This window comes from Megalobrama amblycephala, linkage group LG24 (assembly GCF_018812025.1).
Source record: "Megalobrama amblycephala isolate DHTTF-2021 linkage group LG24, ASM1881202v1, whole genome shotgun sequence".
NCBI lineage: Eukaryota > Metazoa > Chordata > Actinopteri > Cypriniformes > Xenocyprididae > Megalobrama > Megalobrama amblycephala.
The window spans coordinates 11,068,430-11,092,877 of NC_063067.1; the positions used below are offsets into that span (position 1 = coordinate 11,068,430).

General features: G+C 36.0%; 1 protein-coding gene across 2 annotated transcripts in view; it reads right to left on the minus strand.

Moving 5' to 3' along the window:
- nol4lb (nucleolar protein 4-like b) overlaps positions 1 to 24,448 on the minus strand; it is a 122,512-nt gene that overhangs the window by 58,092 nt on the left and 39,972 nt on the right. The gene's annotated exons all lie outside the window — the stretch shown is intronic.

Genomic DNA, 24,448 nt, shown 5'->3' on the forward strand with positions numbered 1-24,448 from the left:
ACAGCATGAATACATAGAAGTGCTGAAAAAGAGAGTATAGTGTACTGCTTCAGTATATCTATTCTACTGAAGGCATGAACATGATGAAAAACATGATTTATTGATGAAAAATTCACATTCTGACCTCCCTGAAACCTGATTCAGTCGAGTCATTCAGTTTTTTTGCATTTGTGCATCCGCTTTTTAAAATCAAATCAATGAACATGAATCATTTTGTAATTAAAGGAATATGTATCATAAAATATTTGATTCACATGCGTGAATAATGGTTTGCACTGCGGTATATAAGGCTACATAAATACATGATTTATCTGCTGACAAACATGCATTGAAAAATAAAATTTGTGAAACATTTTCCAAGGTATGCGTCTCAAATAAACTGATATTTTATAAGCAGACATATTCATACTATTCCTATCATGGACATGACTATGAATTAAAAGTAAAAAGCAAGGTTGTGAAAAGTTGTTCAAATCAAGAACATTTTCTACCATCAGTGGAACTTTCATTTAATGGAACAGACGGCCTAAACTCTAGCTTTTTAAATTAATATACTACCATTCAAATGTTTGGGGTCAGTAAAACTTGTTTTTAAAAGGAATTAATGTTTTTTTTTCAACAAGGATGCAATAAATTGCATTAAATGCATTAAATAAACATAAGTAACAGCAAAGACTTTTATGTTGTTACAAAAACTGAACGTTCTATTCATCAAAGAATCCTGAAAAACTGCATCACAGTTCCCACAAAAATTATCAAGCAGCACAACTGTTAACAGCACATCAATATATTAGAATGATTTCTAAAGGATCATGTGACACTGAAGACTAATGATGGAGTAATGATGGAGTAATGATGCTGAAAATTCAGCTTTGACAACACAAGAATAAATTATATTTTACAATATATTCAAATAGAAAACAGTTATTTTAAAGGGTTAGTTCACCCAAAAATGAAAATTATGTCATTAATGACTCACCCTCATGTCGTTCCAAACCCGTAAGACTTCCGTTCATCTTCGGAACACAGTTTAAGATATTTTAGATTTAGTCTGAGAGCTTTCTTTCCATCCATTGAAAATGTGTGTGCAGTATACTGCCCATGTCCATAAAGGTAATAAAAACATCATCAAAATAGTCCATGTGACATCAGTGGGTTAGTTAGAAGTTTTTGAAGCATCTAAAATACATTTTGGTCCAAAAATAACAAAAACTACGACTTTATTCAGCATTGTCTTCTCTTCCGGGTCTGTTGTTCATCCGGGTTCACGACTCGGGTTCAGTGAACAGCAGCGCACTGCTGACGTAAGACGCTGCTGACGTGTTATCTGGTGCACCAGAGTTTCGTTTACAGTCTGAGGGAGACGCACGCTGTGTTCAAGCTATTCTACATTGTTTGTATTTTGGTATTGCTATATTTTTTAAAATGGTGCGTAAGTGTGCATGTCGCGGATGTCCTAATCGCCAAAAACAACGACGTAAAAGTGCATTACCAACGCTGACAGATGAAAGGATTCAATGGAATCAATTCAGTGGAATCAATTCAATGGAATCAATTCAATAGAAAGGATTCTGGAAGAGAAGACAATGCTGAATAAAGTCGCATTTTTTATTATTTTTGGACCAAAATCTATATAAGATGCTTCAAAAACTTCTAACTAACCCACTGATGTCACATGGACTACTTTGATGATGTTTTTATTACCTTTATGGACATGGACAGTCTACCGTACATACATTTTCAATGGAGGGACAGAAAGCTCTCGGACTAAATCTAAAATATCTTAAACTGTGTTCCGAAGATGAACGGAGGTCTTACGGGTTTGGAACGACATGAGGGTGAGTCATTAATGACATAATTTAAATTTTTGGGTGAACTAACCCTTTAAAATGTAATAGAATTTCACAATATTAGTGTTGTTGTATTATATTGTAAAAATGCAAAAAAAAAATGCAAAAAAAAAAAAAAGAAGAAGAAAAAGTTTTTTTTGTTGCTAGATTTAGCATCGCCCAGGCAAAAGTCTACCATAACAGCAAATCTCTCCTAGAAAATAATGCATGATTTTAGTATCATTCATGTTAGAAAGTGCTTATTCTTAGAGAAATGTACTATTATTATTATTATTAAAAACTTAACTCAAAAATAGCAAGCTCAAAATGATACCAGTCTGTTAATTTATTTCTGAAAAATTAACTATGTGTTTCATCGACAAGCAATTTGTCCTGTTTCATAACAAGTTTCTTCAAATGAATGATTGTTTTCCTGAATAAATCTGTTTTCTCCATTCAATATATAAAACTCACAGCAGCACTGAACCGGTGGTGAGGACGCCTGTATAAATATATGAATCAAATAAATCATACCATTCTGTTTTTTGGCACATTTGACAGCAACATTTTTTCAACATGAGTGTTAGGATGACATTTCTCAAGCACATTTCTAATGTTAAAGTGAATTCAAAAATACACATTTGTCGAAATAATTTTTCAGAGAGAACACCTTATATCTATTCAGAATCTTCAGAAGATCTTAAAATCTTAAATTACACAATGTATTGTTGTAAACATAATGACTATGTAACGATGGCTATTATACTTAACCTTGACTTATTAAATTGCTCCTCAATTTGAGAAACCTGTTCAGTTTGATAGAATCATGTCCATGCCTTCCACCTCTGGAGCACCGCCATCATCCCATTTTAATCACATAACAACTCATATCCTCAAATGAATGTCTCTAAATAATCTCAAGAGCCGTTCCATTCGGTAGTTATAGTCAAGGAACATGTGTTCATTATCTACACAAACATCTCAAACTGGCTCAATCAAACGTACACACTGTGCCAGGTTTGTAAAGCAATGAAATACCTGTGCATAATGTGCTGGACGGAAGAGGATGATTTATTAGACAGGCGAAAGTAAAAGCCGCCCCCAGGGACAGCGGGTGAGGACCCATCTGCTCATGCCTGTTGTTGAAGGGGAACCCTGCCACTCCGCCGCACGGCACGACCTCTGTTTAAACAGACACACCCCCCCCCCAGAGCTGCCAATCACGCAATACCTCCCACCTCCAGCCCAGTGCCAGCTCTGATTGGTTAAAGTGCTTACATGCAAATTTGACAGTGCATCATTGATGGGAGAAACTCTCCCGCTCTCTCCTTTCCTGCTGCTCCCGTAAAGGAGTTTTTACTGTTAAAATACAGTTTAACGTGCAAAGGTGACTACAAAGCAAGCCACTTCTATATTGTCTTACTAAAACACAATAGCGGCTCAAACAGATTGTATGTTTGAGTAACATGGTGCAAGCAGCGGCATGAGTTTGGGACAGGACTATCTGTTTGGGATAGAAGTGATTGGGTAACCTGTTTGGACACAATAAAATAAATTCACAATAAATAGCACAGAAACGACATACTTTAACCTTAAAAAGTAAACAAGAAATGTGTTTTAGGAACATCGATATGTTGATAAGGATGTTCTTCTTCTGCTAGTTCTGATTTTAACATTGCCCTGTCAATGTTTTCACTGGCCTTCAAGCACAAAAGTGTGATTAGTTTTTATTTTTATGTGCACTTTCATTCAAAAGTTTGAGGACGGTAAGTTTTTTTTTTAATAAATTAGCAAATTTATTCAGCATTCATGCATTAAATTATTAAAAAAGTGTTAATAAAGACATTTAGAATATTACAAATGATTTCTATTCAAATGACTTCTATTAAAAATTCTATTAATTAAGAATCCTCAAAAGAATCATCATGGGTTCCATTTCCATTCCAGGGATTCACCCAAAAATCCATTCATACATTCCATTCACCCAAAAAGTAAAACTATCCCATGATTTACTTACCCTCAACCCATTATAGGTGTATATGGCTTTCTTCTTTCATTCAAACACAATTGGAATTATATAAAAAATATCCTGACTCTTCCAAGCTTTATAATGGGAGTGATTTTGAAGCTCAAAAAAGTACATCCATCCATCATAAAAGTAATCCATATAGCTCCAGGGGGTTAATAAAGGCTTTCTGAAGCGAAGCGATGCGTTTTGTAAGAAAAATACCCATAATTATAACTTTATAAACTGTAATCACTAGCTTGCAGTGATGTTCACATAGACAGTCGAATTCCGGCAGATGTAGACGCCTCTTGCGATTCAAACAAATAGGGCTGGTCAACAAACTCAAGCTCCTCTGACATTTCTCTTTAAAAATTCTCATTTGACAGTTGTAATTCATGACTGGTGTTTTGTTTTGCTCTATCTTCTGCACTTCCGGGTTCATCAACAGGTCATGCGTCGGGTAAAAGTTCACTCTTCTGTCGGAATCGACTCTCGCACGGAAGCCAGTGATTCAAGTTTATAGAGCTATAAATATAAATATTTTTCTTACAAAAACACATTGCTTCGCTTAAGAAGAATCCCCTGCACCCCTATGGATTACTTTTATGATGAATGGGTGTGCTTTTTTGAGCTTCAAAATCACAGTTACTATTCACTCCCATTATAAAGCTTGGAAGAGCCAGAATATTTTTAATATAACTCTGATTGTGTTTGACTAAAGGAAGAAAGTCATATACGCCTAGGATGGCTTGAGGGTGAGTAAATTATGGGATAATTTTCATTTTTGGGTGAACTAACTCTTTAATATTCCAATTCCAATATTAAAAAATATTAAGCAGCACAGCTGTTTTCAACATTGATAATAATAAGAAATGTTTCTTGAGCAGCTAATCATCATATTAGAATGATTTCTGAAGGATCATGTGACACTGAAGACTGGAGTAACGATGCTGAAAGGAATAAATTAAATTTATAAATATATTCAAAAATTGTAATAATATTCCACACTATTACTGTTTTTACTGTATTTTTTATCAAATAAATGTAGCCTTAAGCATAAGAGACTTCTTTTTAATAACATAAAAAAAATCAAAACCCCAACCTTTTGAATCGTAGTATACATACACAATTATAGCAAAGTATATTAAAGTTCCGTTACATTTTTTTTCTTCACAAAACTACAAAATAATTCACAACTTTAAAAAAAAAAAAAAGTAAACTTTTTTTCCCCACAAAACCAAAGTGTTGAAATGTTGTTTGTTTGTTTGTTTGTTTGTTTGTTTTGCAAAAAGCTAGAAATATATACAAGCTATAATGTAACTTCTTGGATAATGATAACATGAGATGCAAAATATTACTTATTGATTTGTCATTTTTACACATTTTTGCTATCTTACAATTTTGTAAGTCATGTTAGCCAGATAACAGTATCTTGGTGACAAATTAACTGAATTTGACATTTTGCGCCATAAAAATGGATGCGCAAGATCAACAAATGATTTTCAGTGGCAGCGCAGCACTGGCCTGAAAGGACAAGTGATTGCTCTTCGTCAGTGTTGTCGACCAGCCTGAAACTGTCACACTAACCCAGGGCCAACAGGCCATCCTTATTGTTGAGCCCTGAAATGACTTAAATGATCAACATTTAAATAATACATCAAACAAATACAGCAGTCAGATACATGTGTATGTGTATAAATGTGCCCCCAGAGATCAAGAATGATGCCCAGGGGTCAGCAGAAGTCAGCAGGGTCAGCTGATAGAAACAGACTGCAGAGGGAGGGGTCAGAGACACCCTTTTAAGGTCACAAGGAAACACGCTGGCTCAAACCATCAGAAAGACAACAAAGAGGATCGCCCTTAAAGCGACCACACACCCGTCCCACCCCCCAAACCCTGCGTAATGTATTCTGCCGCATTTTCATTCCCTAGCTGAAGTCACAAAATGGACAATCCAGCACCTCCTTAATCATCTTCCAATAGGACATCAAACAGGAGCCTCTATTAATCTGACATTTAACTCCTTTTCAATTATAATCTTGTAAAATCGCATTTAACCACTTCAAGCCCGCGATCAGCGCTGTACAGCTAATCCAATTTAGGACAATGCAGGTCATCAGCGGCCGAATATTTCCAACTCCATCTCCCCGCACCCCTACGGCTCAATTCTGATGGTCTTTTATTAGTTTTTATTGTTTATTAATGATCACGCTTACGGCCTCCTCTCATCTGCATGCAGGTGACATTCCGCTTTCTCCCTCTCTCTCTCTGACAAATTGCTGTCTATGCAGATAAAGAGAGCAGGGACAGCCTGGCATTTTCCCCCTTCACAAAACATCCTGGCTCCTCTGTGTCTTTAATGAGAGTAACTGATAGAAACGAGTCCAATCACCTGGTTTCTTTCATTTACGGAGGGTTTGAGTGGCTCTGTGGGCTGTGCACGTGCATTTCGGGGTTTCTTTTGTCTGAGAGCTGTGTGTGCGTACACAAAACACAAAGAGCAGACGTCCTTGGGAGACGGTCTCTTCTCAGCCAGGGCTGGGCGTTACCTTTGTCCCATCTCGCTTTTTCATTTAGTTGATTAACTTTGCTTTCATAATGATACGCTTTTGGGTGGGCGAGAATGAAAGGAGCCTTTTATCGCTTTAACTGATTTACGTTCACGCGGCTTGAACCTCCGAGCCAGGAGTGTGGACATTTGTAGAGTGACTTTATTAGCAGGGTTAGCCTGTTAGCTGCCCCGCTGTATACTGAGCTGTAAATTGTCTAAATTAAGACATGAAGGGAGTAAAGTCTTTAAAAAATCATTAACTTTAGGAGTAAGTCTATTTGTAATAGCATGCCGAGGGTAGTCGGACTACCTGGGCGTTCTTTTGCCTTCAGGTCTGAAGTTCAAAAAAAAGGTGCTGGGGAAAAACAAACAAACAAATAAACGACAGCATATTAATATACAGGTTCATCGTGTAAATACACGTGCCTAATGTACCTTCAATGATTGATGCCTACCTTCTGAGGCACGCCGTGCTATTTTGTCAAGCACAGAGGCACTAAAATATGAATACAAATGAACGTATTTCTCTGAGACAGCTTAAAGCATGAGAACGCTGGGGCAACATTTGCTTTCCTGAGCTTGTAAAAAAAGCTTTTGTAAGGAGATTGGCCCCTTCTGCCTGCGTAAAGAGATGAGGATCTTCTAGGCTGGGTTATGGGGAGGCTTTTTGGTACCAAGGCCATTTAAAGCTAATCCAGTTAGCAAGCCAACCCTTCCTGTCCGCCTCTTCAACCTTTCCTTCTCATATCGGCAAGCCGGCTGCTGGTGCCCTTGTGAGAAGCACAATGCTGTGCAACCCTTTATGTTGGCAAGTCCAAAACAATTAACCTGATAAACTCCATTTGCATCGCAGATACTGTAAAAATCAATGAAACTCTCACAAAATGCCTTTAATATTGATATAACTGGGTTTAGACTTTTCACAAGACCTTTTCACATTGAATCATTCAGCAATAGAAAACAGTGAATGCAGCATCAACAAAAGAGTGAGGTGGTCATGGTATTTCCTGAGCATAAATGATTGGTTATGTGACTATATGACTGTTTTGCATCTGCATTTGGAACAAGTGATAGTTCTCAGCGTCTCGTCTTATTCAGTCTGCAATTAGTTCCCCTCCTTTTTCCATCTTTCTAATTTAGCACAGCAAGGACAGCGACATGGCTCCAAACGCATAAAGAAATAAATTTAAAGGCTTAAAAATTAAATAAATAAAAAGAAGAATGCTAAGCATATATATGTGCTGCCATGGAAACTGATCAAGATCTGCAATACTGAAACTGATTTAGACAGAACAAAAAAAACCACATTTTACATTTTCAGTCTGGACTGTAACGTATAATACTAAAAATAATATAATAATTCTTTAAAAAAATACTTTTATCTTTAAAAAAAACAATGTGATGTACATTTTTAGTTTGGAGAGACATTTATGTGAGTTCTAATAAAATAATAATAATAATAATAATAATAATTAGGGCTTGATTCATTTTGATTCATGGATTGATTCTGAGATTTTCCGAATGCATCGCAATTCTCTCTTGAATCGATGCTGAGCTTAGTTTTTAACAGCAGATGGCGATCTAGGCTAGTTTTTAAAGGATTAGTTCACTTTTAAATAAACTTTTGCTGATAATTTACACACCACCATGTCATCCAAGATGTTTATGTCTTTCTTTCTTCAGTCGAAAAGAAATTAAGGTTTTTGATGAAAACATTCCAGGATTTTTCTCCATATAATGGACTTCAATGGGCACCAAACGGTTCAAGGTCCAAATGACAGTTTCAGTGCAGCTTCAAAGGGCTTTAAACGATACCAGACGAGGAATAAGGGTCTTATCTAGCGAAACGATCGGTCATTTTAAAAAAAATAAAAAAAGTTTACGTTTTATAAGCACAAATGCTCGCCTTGCTCTGTTCTGCGCTGCGCGTTCGTGACGTCACGTAATACGCAATTACGTTGAAAAGGTCACGCTTGATGTAGGCGGAAGCACCGACTCAGTGTTTACAAGTTGAACGTGCAAATACTCAAGTCAAACGTTCAACTTATAAACACTGAGTCTGTACTTCCGCCTACGTCAAGCATGACCTTTCAACGTAACTGCGTATTATGTGACGTCACGAACATGCATCGCAGAACAGAGCAAGGCGAGCATTTGTGCTTATAAAACAAACTCTTTTTTTTTTTTTAAATGACCAATCGCGATCGTTTCCCTAGATAAGACCCTTATTCCTCGTCTGGTATCGTTTAAAGCCCTTTAAAGCTGCACTGAAACTGTCATTTTGACCTTGAACCATTTGGTGCCCATTGAAGTCCATTATATGGAGAAAAATCCTGGAATGTTTTCATCAAAAACCTTAATTTCTTTTCGACTGAAGAAAGAAAGTAAATTATAATTAAGTTTATTTAAAAGTGAACTAATCCTTTAACCGCAGGCTCAAATACTCACAAAAAAAGAGCACTTGTGAAGAAAAGCAATCATGCTTTTGGCCGAGTCTGAGAATGTATTTGCACCTCAGAATGTTTTTATGACGCGAGCTTAATGTAAACAGCCCACTGCAAACACCCTTGTAATTTGCTTCAACCTTTTCAAACTTCATGAATGATTATTTTATAAAAGGTTCAAGTGGTGTGTGCAAGGAACTGGAAGCAAGCATAGTACGGCTGAATAACACAGTGCCATCTGCTGTTAAAATCTAAGCTCAGAATCGAGAGAGAATCGCGATGCATTTGGAAAATCTCAGAATTTGAAGCCTTGTTTACTGAAATCACGTGACTTTGGCAGTTTGATACACGCCCCGAACAACTGATTAGAAACAAAAGATTTGTAAAGCTTCGAAGCTACATGAAGCAGTATTTTGTTTTTTTGGCACACAAAAAGCATTCTCGTCGATTCATAACATTAAGGTTGAACCACTGTAGTCACATGAACTGTTTTAAATATGTCTTTAGTACCTTTCCGGGCATTTGAAAGTGTTAATCATCTTGCTGTCAATGGAGGCCTCACTGAGCCATCGGATTTTATCAAAAATATCACAAATCTTAATTTGTGTTCCGAAGATGAACAAAGGTCTTACAAGTGTGGAATGACATGAGGGTGAGTAATTCATTTTTGGGTGAACTAACCCTTTAAAAAGTCTTAAAATAATCATAATAATAAAAATTCAATCTTATAACTTAAAATTAAAATAACTATTTCCATTTTTTTTTTTTTTTAGCAGTTAGCAACAGGAAATGTTATGGCATAGACAGGAACTCAAATCATGACGGCACATTCAGCTCAGGAGCCAATTTCTCACACATCCACCACACACAAGGTCACAAGATCTTTGTGGGCCGTAGGATGAACACTGACAGCTGTCTGTCACGTCAAATCCTTTATTTCTCACGTCTTACAGATGTCTGAGCATGTTACATGAGCTTTCTGTCTTTGACCGCCTTCCCTCCGTCCACTGGGATCAATAGCTTCCTAAGGAACCACACTGTATCATTTCAACACAGAAAGGTGAGCGTATTAATAAGAGTGCCTTTACTACTAAGGTATGTAAGCCTGCACACTTGAACACATAACCATTCGCCCTCAAACACTCTCACACAAAAACACACATTGTGAGGTCCGATGAGGATTAACATCTTGCAGACCATGAGCTTTCACTGCAGAATATTGATTGGGTAAGAAAACCAGCCATGAAAAGGGAAAAAACTAGCAATGACACATAAGGTATACATACATAATCATGCCAAAACACACTTAAAGCATGCTATAAAACAAACACTATAGATTTAAAAAAAAATGTGGGTGCGGATGTGATCAAATCACTGTAAGGACAAACAGACAGTTTGATATCAATGTCTGTTAGTGATATTACACCCCAGTATCAGCCACAGGCTAAAAAACATAAAGCATTCTGTTACATGAAGACGGGCTATGATCAATGATTCTGACTGGACCTTCATTGATCCAGAGGCGAGGGGAGGGAGCTATTTCTGCCTGCAGATGCCCCTCTTTTCCTCTCTGAAAAGCAGCGAAACCAAATCTGCAAGCTCGGTTACCACCCCTGCCCATTATTCTATACACGACCCAGAACAAAAGTCAAAAAGAGGAAAGAGACGAGAGTGTCTCTCAGAGGCATCACTCATATCCGTCATAGAGGTCTTCACAAGCTTTAAAGGTGTAGTGTGTCATTTCTTCAATGTTTAAAACATGTTATTTGTTATAACAAAGTCCCTTTAAGACAAGTCATTTCACTCGGCGGCCATCTTTGAAACGCCTCTCGGGCATCCTGGGCATCATGCAATCTCTTTGAATGGGGAAACATCAAATTCTCCAAAACCGTTCGCCAACCTTACGATTAAATTTCATATTTGAAATCACCAATGAAATCTAACAACAACCGGCTCATAAATTTAGTTTCTAAACGCTCGAATCATGACAAAAAAAAGCTATTTTTCAGGCTGGATCAAGCTAATGCGCATGCGCAGACCTAAATGCGCGTCTCTTCGGAGGCGCGCTTCTGACTGTTTCTATAGAAACCGGTGATTCTTACGGCCGCTGAAGTGACGCGATGACTTTACCAGTCGGCGATTGGCTCTTATTTAGAAGGCGGGATTATTCCGCCATATTGCGCGTTACACTTTCTCCCATTCAAAACAATACGAGTGACACGTCTTGTGTTATTCTATAGTCTTTGGTTATAATCACTTTCTTTGTTCTATGGAACACAAAAAGAAAATATGGCCCCTTCTTTCAATACAATGAAAGTCGAGCTTAAACACCATAAAAGTAGTTCACATGACTTGTGCATTATATTACAATTTATTTAATTAAATGAATGTTATTGTTTTTTATTTACTTTATAAACAAATATTTCTATTTCCTTTTATAATTTGTTAAAATATAATGTATCATAATATTTATATCATAATATTAACATATTTATACATAATTATAATTAATTTATATGAACAGACTATATAGAAAATCTGTACTTCATTTTAAATGAATGGTGGCCAGATAGAGTATCCAAAATATTACATATTTCCCTTAAACCTGCATACATTTTAAAATTTTATAAAGATTTTAATCACAACAAACAAATAATATTTCACTAAATGATGTGAACATTTATCATTAGGCTTTCCAGATTAATTAACCACGAGTTTATGGACAGACATCAGTACAAAGTCACTAGGAAGTTGAAAAACTTCTGGAAATTAAATTCACATCACATATCTTTTTTCCAGCTATTCTCCACTGATCGCAGTGAGCTGATCATCACAGCCATTCGGTATAAGACATGACAACCAACATCGTCAAATTTACCAAAAATGGCCAATATACTTAAATTATTATGCCTTTTTAGATAACTGGTATCAATCTCAGACCCCCACTGTAAATGTTTCTCTTAGTGAGGTTTGGTTAGTGGTGGCTAAAATGCAATTTTACACATTGCCAGCCTGCATGGAGAACTTCTTGAGACTCCAGAAGCTTCAAATACCTGTTTTCTGGCTTTTTTTATAGCTGCCCTTTTAATACAATTATAACTTGATTGACAGAAACTTTTCTTAATAAGCCTTTATCTGACCGAGTTCTGCTGTGCTTTAAATCACTCACAAATCTTATGATACTTCAATAATCTGCATTCAGTTTTCACACAATATTAGTTGTTTTCATAGCAATATTCATTGCTTTATTGTACCTGCTCTGCTTCCTGAATCAGAGCTGATCCAAACACGTGATCTTTCCCCCTCTCTGCAGAAGGCATGATTGCTCCCTACAGCATTGCTAAATGAAACACATGGGGCATTTTTGTCCATTTCTTCAAATTGTACTCTGGGAAAAACATCTTGGCTTTTGTGCAGACACTTGCTTAACAGATATTCTACTGTATGACAGCAATTCCTGAGCAGATTTTTGAGTTCTTGTTAGGGATGTGCACGAGTACTCAAGTACTCAGATGCGACGATCAATCATGAAAACGATAATCGCCATGACTTTTAAAAATATATTTCTTTTTTTCTGAGTGGTTATTGCAGCATTTTAGGAGGTTCCTGAGGTCTGATTGGTTAGCGTGAGAACTGCATGCCATCCAGACCAGCGAAATAAAGTGAAACCATATTTGAAAGCAGCAGTGATGCCTGAATCACTTTGATGAAATCAATTTGATAATTTGAAAGCGAAAGTAAAATGCACACGGCCGCACAGGCATTCATAACAGTGTGCGTCCACTGGCACGCTAGCAGGTTCCCTATTAGCATTGTGTTTAAATCCAAATTATTGCCAAATAGGCTCTACTGATAATCAGTGTAATTTTTCTAGTCACATATTCATATTTTTATAAAGCATTTTTTATTCGTCAGCATTAATTTTCGTAACAGAGTTTTAATTAAAATATTTTCATTATCGAAATGAGAGACACACCCCCGTTCCCAAGTACTCGTTTTTGAGAACTATCAGTATTCGAAATGAAAAATTGACAAAAAAAATGCCCATTCTACTCAATGAAGTGTCTCACATTCCTGTGAAGCACATAAGCCTTTGATACTTACTCCTGCTGAGATAAGACAAAAACATATTCTTTTTTCCCCCCCTTTGGCATAGATGTGTTTTTCTCTATGAGACGTGCATCACTGCTTGAATTTTAAAGGGAGCCATTTCTTGACAAATGTTGACAATAAAGGCTTGTTTTATCATCTTTTATGGGTGGAAAATATCTGTTAAGGACAGCACATAGAATTACACAGCTGTTTGTGTGAAGTGAATTAAGAATGTACTCACACAGATGTCCTGATGTCCTCTCGCACTGTTAAACTGACCATCAGGACCGTATAGAAATGGTGGTGTATATATAAACCAGATTACACTGCAAAAAAATGCCACTCGAGGAATACTGATATCTGAGATGACCTCACTTCCTGTAAGATATACCTTGGAGCAATGGCTTTATCCAGGTCAGCAGAGACGACTGGCATAGCCGTGCATGTTTGTGACCTCTGCAACCGATCTCAGCCCGCTCTTTCTGTACGCACTGACCAATTGATGTCTTCCCAATGCGGCTTCTGCAGCCGACCACTATTGTCTCTAAACAACCTCTGCTACTGATCCCATCATCTCTGTCTGCAGGGTCCTAGCCTTTTTGTAAGCATAAACAAAAGGGGCATGATCAATTTAGTCTTTCAGGGACAAGAGACAATGTTCAGCATGAGCAGTGTTTAGAGTAAATGTTTAGAGGAAGAACTGAAAGAAAAAAGGATGATGATCAAGATTTCCCATTTCACGGCCTGATTTGTAGGGAGCAAGAAGCAAATCAACAGAAGTTAAGAGCAGATGACACAACAAGCCTTAAACCCAGAATTCAACAAACACACGGATTACTGTAGGTTCCACTACTGCTATTCTCCTCTAATCCAGTCAGTCACAAATCTATCCTGACGATTAACCCCTTTCCCTCCTCCATAAACCACAAATCCCACAAATATAGTACAGATTAAAATTACTCCAACATTGTTGGTTAGGGATGGGAATTTTACAATTTTGATCACAATTCTAACTCCACCTAATGATTCCATTCATATTTATTAGTACTTTCTGAGGAACTATCAATTAAATGACCATAACTTTGATATACACAACTGTACCATACTTTTATCTATTTTTTTCTTTTTGTAAAGGTGCCATAGAATGTCCATTTCACAAGATGTAATATAAGTCTAAGGTGTCCCCAGAATGTGTCTGTAAAGTTTCAGATCAAAATACACCACAGATTTTTTTTATTATACCATGTTTTAACTGCCTATTTTGGGGTGGGATTAAAAATGCGCTGATTTGGTGTGTGTACACCTTTAAATGCTTGTGCTCAACGCCCCCAAGCTCCATTAAACATTGCATAAATAATACAGAAGTTCACACAGCTGATATAACTCTCAAAATGGATCTTTACAAACTGTTTGTGATGCAGCATATCATGTATTTTGTGGATGTTTGATAAAATTCGATTCTGAATGAGCTTACTAGTGTGCTGCACGGCTAACAGGGCTAAAGCTACACACTGCTGGAGAAACTCAATAAGAATGAAGATGAGTTTATGAATTATACAGACTACACGCGTTTTGGGGTTTAAAATGAAAATAACGACGGCTCTTGTCTCCGTGAATACAGTAATAAACGATGGTAACTTTAACCACATTTAACAGTACATTAGCAACATGCTAACGAAACATTTAGAAAGACAAATTTACAAATATCACTAAATATATCATGATATCATGGATAATGAACAGTTATTATCGATCCATCTGCCATTTTCGCTATTGTCCTTGCTTGCTTCTTCACAATACCTGCAGAAATTCTGATGATTCGGCTGTGCAGCTCCACGACGTTAATACTGGCTTGCCTTGAACATGGGCTGGTATATGCAAATTTTGGGGGCGTAAATAATAATGATCCCAACTGTTACATAACAGTCTGTGTTATGTTGGGATTCGCCCTTTTTTTCGTGGTGTTTTTCATGCACGAGATTTACGTATGAAGGAGGAAACAATGGTGTTTGAGGCTCACAGTATGTCATTTTCATGTACTGAACTCTTATTATTCAACTATGCCATGGTAAATTCAATTTTCAATTCTATGGCACCTTTAAACAAAAAACACTGAACATTTTTTTTTTAATTAAGTAAACCTTTATTCTTCATATTGTCATACAGCACAAGTCATAAATTTGTTAAAGTATGGTGTAGTTAAAGTTAACTAAAACTATTAAAAACTATTAAAAAAACATTTTTGTTAATTAAAATAAAGCTGAATTAAAATAAAATGTAAATAATAGATAATAGATCATTTTTAATAATAAAATGTTACTTTGGCAACTAACCGGAATAAATAAGTCTAATAATAAAATAATAACAATAATAATAAAACAGGAAAAAAAATGAAGCCAAATGTTTTTTAATTAATTAGTAGATCTTAACATTTTAAATGACAAAATTAAAATAAAATAATAATGAAAACTGAAAATATTAAAATAAAATAAATACTAATAAATATTAATAAATACTATAATAGTCTATACATTATACTAAAAGAACACTACAGTCTCAGAAACTTCAAATAGCTACAACATAATTTTAAGTCAGATTAAAAGTAATGACTGATGTTAAAGGATTAGTTCACCCAAAAATTTAATTTCTGTCATTAATTGCAGGCAAAAAAGGTCCACTGTGTATTGTCAATAATGTAACAATGCGCTGCATAAGTCACTTTTAAATCCAGCAGCTTTCTGTTGGTTAACACTGCAAATTTGTGTGACAAACTTGAATCCGAGGATTTTTTTTTGGCCTCATGATAGCTTGGATTTCTATTTTACATTACTGGATTTTGAACAAGTGAAATTTTGCAGCGCAAAGGTAAATGTGACCGCACCTTTAGGCAGAGATTTATCTACATACAATGCAGATTCAGTCAGCCAAATCAGCACCAGCATAAACTAGCCTGGACCAGAGTGAAAAGGCATTCTTTTCAGCAGGGAAGATACCCTAAGGTCCACTTTCAGACATCGGATAAGAAACAGTAAAGCACAGGCTTCTCCAAAGAGAGGCCTGGCGTTCTGCTGGATGAGTCTTACATACAGTGAAGCACCGGGAAAGCACAGACAAGCAGAGAGGGCACCAGGGAGCCTGTATGTCACATCCTAGATTCCCCCTCAGGTCTAAGCACATGTTGCCCAAGAGGAAACGAGCCATGAAAAGACAAGAAATTACACAGTGGGGGACCCATCATCAGGGGAGCATCTCATTGGTTAGCCCAACGCTCGCGTGGGCTGTAAAAGAACAACAATAACATTCTAAACAAACATACTGCATTTGGGCACTTGGATGTGATGACAATAGACTGCTCAGTAGCACAGATGCACAGAGATGCTCAGAAATAATTAAGCTCAAACCAGCTGTGGCTACAATCGGAATGTTATGACAAATCAAAAACAGCCTGGGGAAAATATGGGGAAAACTTTTAAGTTGATACATAACGTCATTTGCAATTACAACCCATTTCATTCCTGTAATATATCATATTTCTGAAACAGGATATAAAACAAGAACAAAAAATTAGGACAGGACTTAATATAGTCCATCAGGTATGGACTGGAGAGTGAAAAATCCTCACTACATACACAATCATACAAAAGTTTGGGGTCAGTAAGATTTTTTAAAATGTTTTTCAATGAAGTCTCTTATGCTCGTTATAAAAATTTGATCAAAAATACTGTAAAAACAGTAATATTATGAAATATGATTACAATTTAAATAACTATTTTCTGAAATAATGGTAAAGTTGAATTTTTAGCATAATTATGTCAGTCTTCAATGTCACATGATCCTTTCTTATATGCATATTATTCGAATAAGCTGATTTTCTTATTATCAATGTTGAAAACAGTTGTGCTGCTTGATATTTGTGTGGAAGCCATGATACAATTTTTTGGGAATTTTTTGATGAATAGAAAGTTCAAAAGAACAGTATTTATTTGAAATAGAAATCTTTTGTATCATTATAAATGTCTTTACTGTCACTTTTTATTAATTTAATGCATTCATGCAGAAGTATACATTTCTTGGTACTGACCTCAAACTTTTGAAGGGTAGTGTACTGCATTTCAGACATGGAAAAATAAGAGGGCTTGGTGATTTGGTGGTGGTTTGACTTTAAGATACGGCACGTCCCATCTGCAGTGATGCGAGAACAAGTGGCCATACAGACCCGTGGAACACTGAAACAGTGGCGCTGAGAAAGAGGCGCATCTCGGGGCTCCAGATGGGAATTTTGATTTGCCTTGTAATGGCTGGAGAAGAGCAGAGGATGGTACTGACCCTCTCAGAGAACGAAGGAGCAAAGAGACAGTCACTGGAATACCACAGGGACAATACAAAGAACAATAGACTCAGAGAACCAGAGCTGAGAAAGGACAGAAGAGAGAAACAAGGAGTGCAAGCGGAAGGGAGCGGAAAAAAAAGGATTGGACAGGATGAGTTTGACTATTTAGATGGCTAGTGCGCAAAGAGGAGGAGGAGGGAGAGAAGGAGCGAGGGAGATCCTCGCTGCCGAACAGCTTGGCTATAGGGAGGGATTATGGCTCATGGAGCTTCCCTTCTGCTGGACAGGCTGACGTGGGGTCAAAAAAGTGATTTTATTTTGGTAGGCTTTATCCTTGTGAAGCTCTGGCAGAAGGCAGAGGATGATAAAGGCGGTTTTAAAGCATTTAACCCTTTGCCAACCCTCTCTGCTTTTAATTTGCATAGCCATTAAACGTAACCAGAAAGGGATGTTTAAATAGCCCCAGTAAATGTGCAACAGAGTATATAAAAAAAATGGGGTAGTGTGTCGTGATAAAAATTGAAAGAGTCACAAATTAAGGATTGTAAAAGGTTAAAAAGATGGAGGGAAAAGTGAATTTTGGCATTTGTCTCAGTGGCACATTTCTTCAGTTCTTAAACGCCCACATCAGTCTATAAAACCACCTGCCAGAGGCACAGAAGAGCAGAAGAGACAGAAACAACACCGGAACTGCTGAGCTGTCTATTAATTGCACGAAACATAATTCACACAAAATTACAGCCAATTTAGAGCAAGATATAAGCATTAAACAAATAAATACCTTTTATTTCGATTTCTATGCTGACTTGAAGTTATATGGCAATTGCCGTCTGCAAACGTAAAGGGCAAAGCAAAGGCAGGAATCTCTGAAATGTATGAATATTAATGATTCATAAAGCACTTTTAGATATTTGTAAGTTAGCAAGCTGTTCTCTAGTTTCAGGCCTTCATGCATGTGTAAGCCTGCAGAACCAGCTTTGCCAGATCCTGATAAAAACCCACAACAAAACACTTCAAAGCACATGCTGGACATTTTAAATAAAATATATTATTAAATAAGATTAAGAATAACTTAAAAGTTAGTAAAGTTACCATAAAAGTGTATGTTTATCGTCATTCAGCAAAAGTCATGTTAAAAATACAGCTTAATTTATCCATGCATCATTTACAGCAACGTTATCTGGTAAAGTCCTCACCCTTCTAACTTAAAACTTTAATATCTTGAATATATGTAACATTTAAACACCTCAATCATGCAAGCTGCCCAGATCTGTCGATGGATTCCTTGAGATAAATGGACAAATCCATTCATATGATGCCCCTTCTTCATCCACCATTTTTATACTATATAATCAGTTCATAACTCTATAATTTATATGTTCATATAGCCAAAACAATGTCATGATCCATAAAGTATTTCAGACAGTCTGACCCTCAACAATTCTGTCTCATACATTTCTATTGCTTAAAGTTCAGATGTTATTAACATGCAAGTTTCATATTTTTCTCTATAAGCTTCATATCCTATGTGTAGTACATGTTTTCTTAAACAAGTATAAGACTTCAAAAAGACCCAACTGACTGTCCTGCACATATTTCTGCCAGGTTGTGTTTATACTGTTCGTGCTATAACGTTAAATAAGACTGAACAAAATAAAGTAAAAACACGCTGCTGTCAGCATGCATGCATTATCAATAATCCATCAAGCGTGCAGAAAGCGCATATTTTACAACATATGACAGGCACAAATACTTCGGTCAGAAATGCTGACTGATGATAAACAATCTATGGACGCTATCCTGTTGTCAAGGTAGCCAACATGTTAAAATAACCGTTTTCATTCCGTCATCGATATACTGTTCAACTTGACCGGCAAACGCGTCGCGTGTTTGTACAGGATAAACGCCATGGTAAACAACGGCTATGTCGATTTAACTGTTCAACTTAAAATATACAGATGTCATAACTCAGTATCAAAACCCCAGTTAGAAAAAATAAATAAACATAACGACCTCCGCATAAGCTCTTTGCAGCTCTAGTCAACAAACGCCGTTTTCTGCTTGGAGGAAATCTATAATAACCTGCTATTTAAGATAATGAAGTCATGCCAGGCTAATTGAGTCCTTACCTTCACTGGTGGACGCAATTTGTTTTTAATATTCTTCTCAGATCCCCTCTCGTTGCAGAGCCCTTCTCCTCTCCACTCTCTATCCGTTTAATATTGCAACAATATTGCTGCGGTCGCGAGAGCCTTCCGCGCGACTCACTCTAGCAACCAGCCCCGAAGATGGAGGCGGGGCCGCGCGAGCTGACGTCACAGCCCCGCTATAAGTACAGTGAGGTACAGAATCACCAAAACCACTTTAGAGCAATTCCCATTCCCTCCCTCCCTCTTTTCGTTCTGCCTCCATCTTCTTCTATTGTAAAAGCGACATTTGTGCTGAAAATCCATATTTGTATAAAAAATAATCTGTTTTGGAGTTTGCTAAAGAAAGATCTCAATAATTGTAGATCTATTCCATATACTCACTGTCTCCGCATATTGAAGACTGTATGATTGAAATAAGAACAAGGAAATCAGCCAAGTTTTTTTCTTTTCCTATACATTAGCACAGTCTCAATTACCCAGTGCACATCTAAGTGCATGAACAAACACATACACACCCTTTGATTTAAGAGTCACTAATGGAGCCCTCAAGAGAAGCACATACATTCAAAGGAATCAGGAAATACAATTTGCACTCATAATACAAACTGCACCAGCGTTATATTTGACAATAAAAAAAAATAAATAAAAAAAATGACAATAGGAAAAATGATATACAACAGCAATGCAAGAGTCTTTGTCTTTTAAGCCAGTTTACAATGTGTGTCACGGCTTGGTTCACACAGGGAGAGAAGAGAATATAATTGCCTTTTTTAATCAAGGGTTAGTTCACCCAAAAATTAATAATAATGATAATGAAAAAATATCAATTACTCACTTTCATGTCGTTCCAAAGCCGTTCATCTTCGAAACACAAATGAAGATATTTTAAATGAATCTGAGAGAATCTGTCCCTCCATCGACAGTCCACGCAACTACCATGTTGATGCTTCAAAAAGCTCATAAAGAGATTGTAAAATGAATCCATATGAATTGAGTGATTTAGTCCAAATTTTCTGAATACACTCGACTGCTTTAAATGATGAAAATACTGAATTTAGGCTTTTATATACATATAAACATTGATCAGCGAACATAAACAGAAGCTCAACCTTAAAGGCTTGACGCGTGAGAACAAACCTGATTGGTTCTTGCACGTCAAGCAAACATGCTTGAGCTTCAGGGCTCTGCATTTTCCATAAATGATGTGTGTGTTGATGAGTGTTTGAATAAAAGCCAAAATTAAATCTATTCATCATATAAAGTGATTGTGTCTCTTCAGAAAATGTGGACTAAACTGCTCGATTCATATGGATTGGTTTTACAATCTCTTTAGTAACTTTTTGAATCATCAAATTGGTAGTTGCATGGACTGTCAATGGAGGGACAGAAATCTCTCAGATTTCATTAAAATATCTTCATTTGTGTTTCGAAGATGTACAAAAGTCTTATGGGTTTGGAAAGACATGAGGGTGAGTAATTAAAGTGTCAGTTCACCCAAAAATGAAAATAATGTCATTAATTACTCACCCTCATGTCGTTCTACACCCGTAAGACCTTCGTTCATCTTCAGAACACAAATTAAGATATTTTTGATGAAATCTCAATGAGGCTTCTATAGAGAGCAAAGCCATTGAAACTGTCAAGATCCATAAAGGTACTAAACACATATTTGAATCAGTTCATGTGAGTTCAGTGGTTCAATCTTAATATTATAAAGTGACAAAAATACTTTTTGTGCGTCAAAAAAACAAAATGATGACTTTTCAACAATATATAGTGATGGGCTGATTTCAAAACACTGCTTCATGAAGCTTCGGAGCTTTATGAATCTTTTGTTTCGAATTAGTGATTCAGATCTCCTATCAAACGGCTAAACAACTGAAATCATGTGACTTTGGTGCTCCGATCCACTGATTCGATTCATAAACCTCCGAAGCTTCATGAAGCAGTGTTTTGAAATCGAGCCAAAAGTTGTTATTTTGTTTTTTTTTTTGCCGCACAAAAAGTATTCTTGTCGCTTTATAATATTAAGATTGAACCACTGAACTCACATTAACTGTTTCAAATATGTTTTTATTACCTTTATGGACCTTGAGAGTTTCAATGGCTTTGCTTTCTATAGAGGCCTCATTGAGCCATCAGATTTTATCAAAAATATCTTAATTCGTGTTCCGAAGATGAACGAAGGTCTTATGGGTGTAGAATGACATGAGGATGAGTAATAAACAACATTATTTTCATTTTTGGGTGAACTAACCCTTTAATGACAGGCAATTATAGATGAATCTACCCTTTAAAAGAAAAAGAAAAACACTCAGGAACACCAAGAAAACACTGGGAGGACAGAAAACCTCATAAAACAGACGAGAACAGACAAAGAACTAAACCAAACAGGGGACTACAAAAACACAAAGATGAGGAGTAAAACAAGGCACAGGTCAACTAATAGAAACCCATATCAATACTCAACACAAGTTAAAAACAGCCCTCAAAAACCAAAACAGAGAAAACACGTGACAAAAGAATAAAATAATCTGTCATGGTAACTAAAATGTTTGACATTTGTCTGAAATAAGCCAGCAAAAGATTACACAGCAACTTTGTTCAGCTAGTATTGTTAGTTAGCAGAATGAATTGCTTGGTAAATCTGCCACCTACAGACAAAATGGCACAATACAGCATTTATAGAACAAGTGGCATTCACATTCACTCACACTGCTAGACTTGCCACTTTTTCCATATTAAATTTAGTAGTGACACTATTAATTTTTCAGTGTGACAATGGACGATATACATAACACTTATGAACACAGCAGCTATTTTTCAGAAAAGCTGACTACCACATAAAAGAAACAATGATTAGCTATTTAACGCATGAGAAAGTAGGAATGTAGATGGAACAAATTCTATCATGTGTTTTCTGTGACTACAGTAGGCCTTTATCATTTGCAAGAATATTTGAGAATCTCACACCTTTCCCCAGAGAGAGAGAGAGAGAGAGAGAGAGCTAAAGGAGGAGAGAGAACAAAATGAGTTTCCTGAAGAGGAGATACAGCAAATGGGGGGGTGGGGTGGGGGGGAGGCCATAAACGATAATGAACATTCCCCCTCTCCTTAATCTCCTCCATCCCCCCTCTGAGAGCCGGGAGTCTGCAGCCTGCAGGAAGGATGCTGCTAATTTCCTTCTTTATTGAATTGAGCTGGACACACGCGTCCTGCAGAGCCGACCATCCTCCTCGCCACATCCTCTGCTCTCGCTCCCACTCATCCAAGGGCCTCTTTGTTAATTATTCTGCTTATTTGTGTGACTCTCTGAGTTTCTCTCTCTTTTCTTTTGCTATTTCTATATCTCAGCACTTAGTCTCTGTCTCTAACTCTGCTTTTCTTCATCTGCCTTTTGGCACTTTCTGCAAATAGCATACAAAATAGGACATTTAACAATGAAAGGAGGAGCTTAACCTTCAAATGATCGTCGCTAGCTTTAGGAGGTCAAATTACATTTCATTTTACACTACTGTTCAAAAGTTTGAGATCAGTTCGATTTTTTTTTTTTAAGGTATTACTATTTTTATGTAGCAAAGATCCACTAAATTGATCAAGAGTGACAGTAAAGACATTTGTAATATTACAAGAGATTTCTATTTCAAATAAATGCTGTTCTTTTGAACTTTGTATTCATCAAAAAATCCTCAAAAAAAAAAAAAAACTCATGGTTTCCAGAAAAATAAGCAGCACAACTGTTTAATTATAATAAATGTTTCTTGAGCATCAAATCAGCGTGTTAGAATCATGTGACACTGAAGACCGGAGTAATGATGAAATAATATTCAGATAGAAAACAGTTCATTAAATTATAATAATATTACACAATATTACTGTATTTTTGATCCAAAAGATGCAGCCTTGGTGAGCTTCTTTCAAAAGCTTTAAAAAAATCTTCCCAACACCAAATTTTTGAATGGTATACATTAATTTTACATGAGGTTTTTGATTTTTGCAACCCTGTTATCAATATTTGGTCTAAAAAAAATGTCTAAATGTTATTTAAAACCCTGATTTGTATGATGTTACTATTGTTTTTAGTAATGAACATTAAATGAACATCAAAATGAAATAAAATTCCAAGAAGATAAAACTAACTAAACTGCAAATGTAGGCTAAATTATACGGAAGAGGATTAGGGCCAAGCAATAATAAAAAAATAAAACCATCTCGAGATTAAAGTTGTTAAATTTCGAGAAAAAACTCGTTAAATTTTGAGAAAAAAGTCAAGATAAAATGTTGAGAATATCTCATTAAATTACGAGAAAAAAGTCGTTAAATTACAAGAAAAAAGTCGAGATAAAATGTTGAGAATAAACTCATTAAATTATGAGAATAAACTCATTAAATTACGAAAAAAAGTCGTAATTTAACGAAGTTGTTCTCGTAATTTAACGACTTTTTTCTCATAATTTAATGAGTTTATTCTCATAATTTAATGAGTTTTTTCTCGTAATTTAATGAGTTTATTCTCAACATTTTATCTCGACTTTTTTCTCGAAATTTAACGACATTTTTCTCATAATTTAACGAATTTGTTCTCGTAATTTAACAACTTTTTTCTCGTAATTTAATGACTTTATTCTCAACATTTTATCTCTACTTTTTTCTCGAAATTTAATGAGTTTATTCTCAACATTTTATCTCGACTTTTTTCTTGAAATTTAACGACTTTTTTCTCGTAATTTAATGAGATATTCTCAACATTTTATCTCGACTTTTTTCTCGAAATTTAACGAGTTTTTTCTCGAAATTTAACAACTTTAATCTCGAGATGGTTTTATTTTTTTATTATTGCTTGGCCCTAATCCTCTTCCGTAAAATTAAGCTGTCACTTGGTAGAGGCTAGTTAATTTGGGACCATGTTGTTTTGTAGTTATTGTAGTTATGTCACATGTAGCAGTTTATAAACGTGTATATATATATATATATATATATATATAAACAAAATCAAATTAGCACATTGTGTCAAAATTACATCGTTGTGTAATTTTAATTGTTG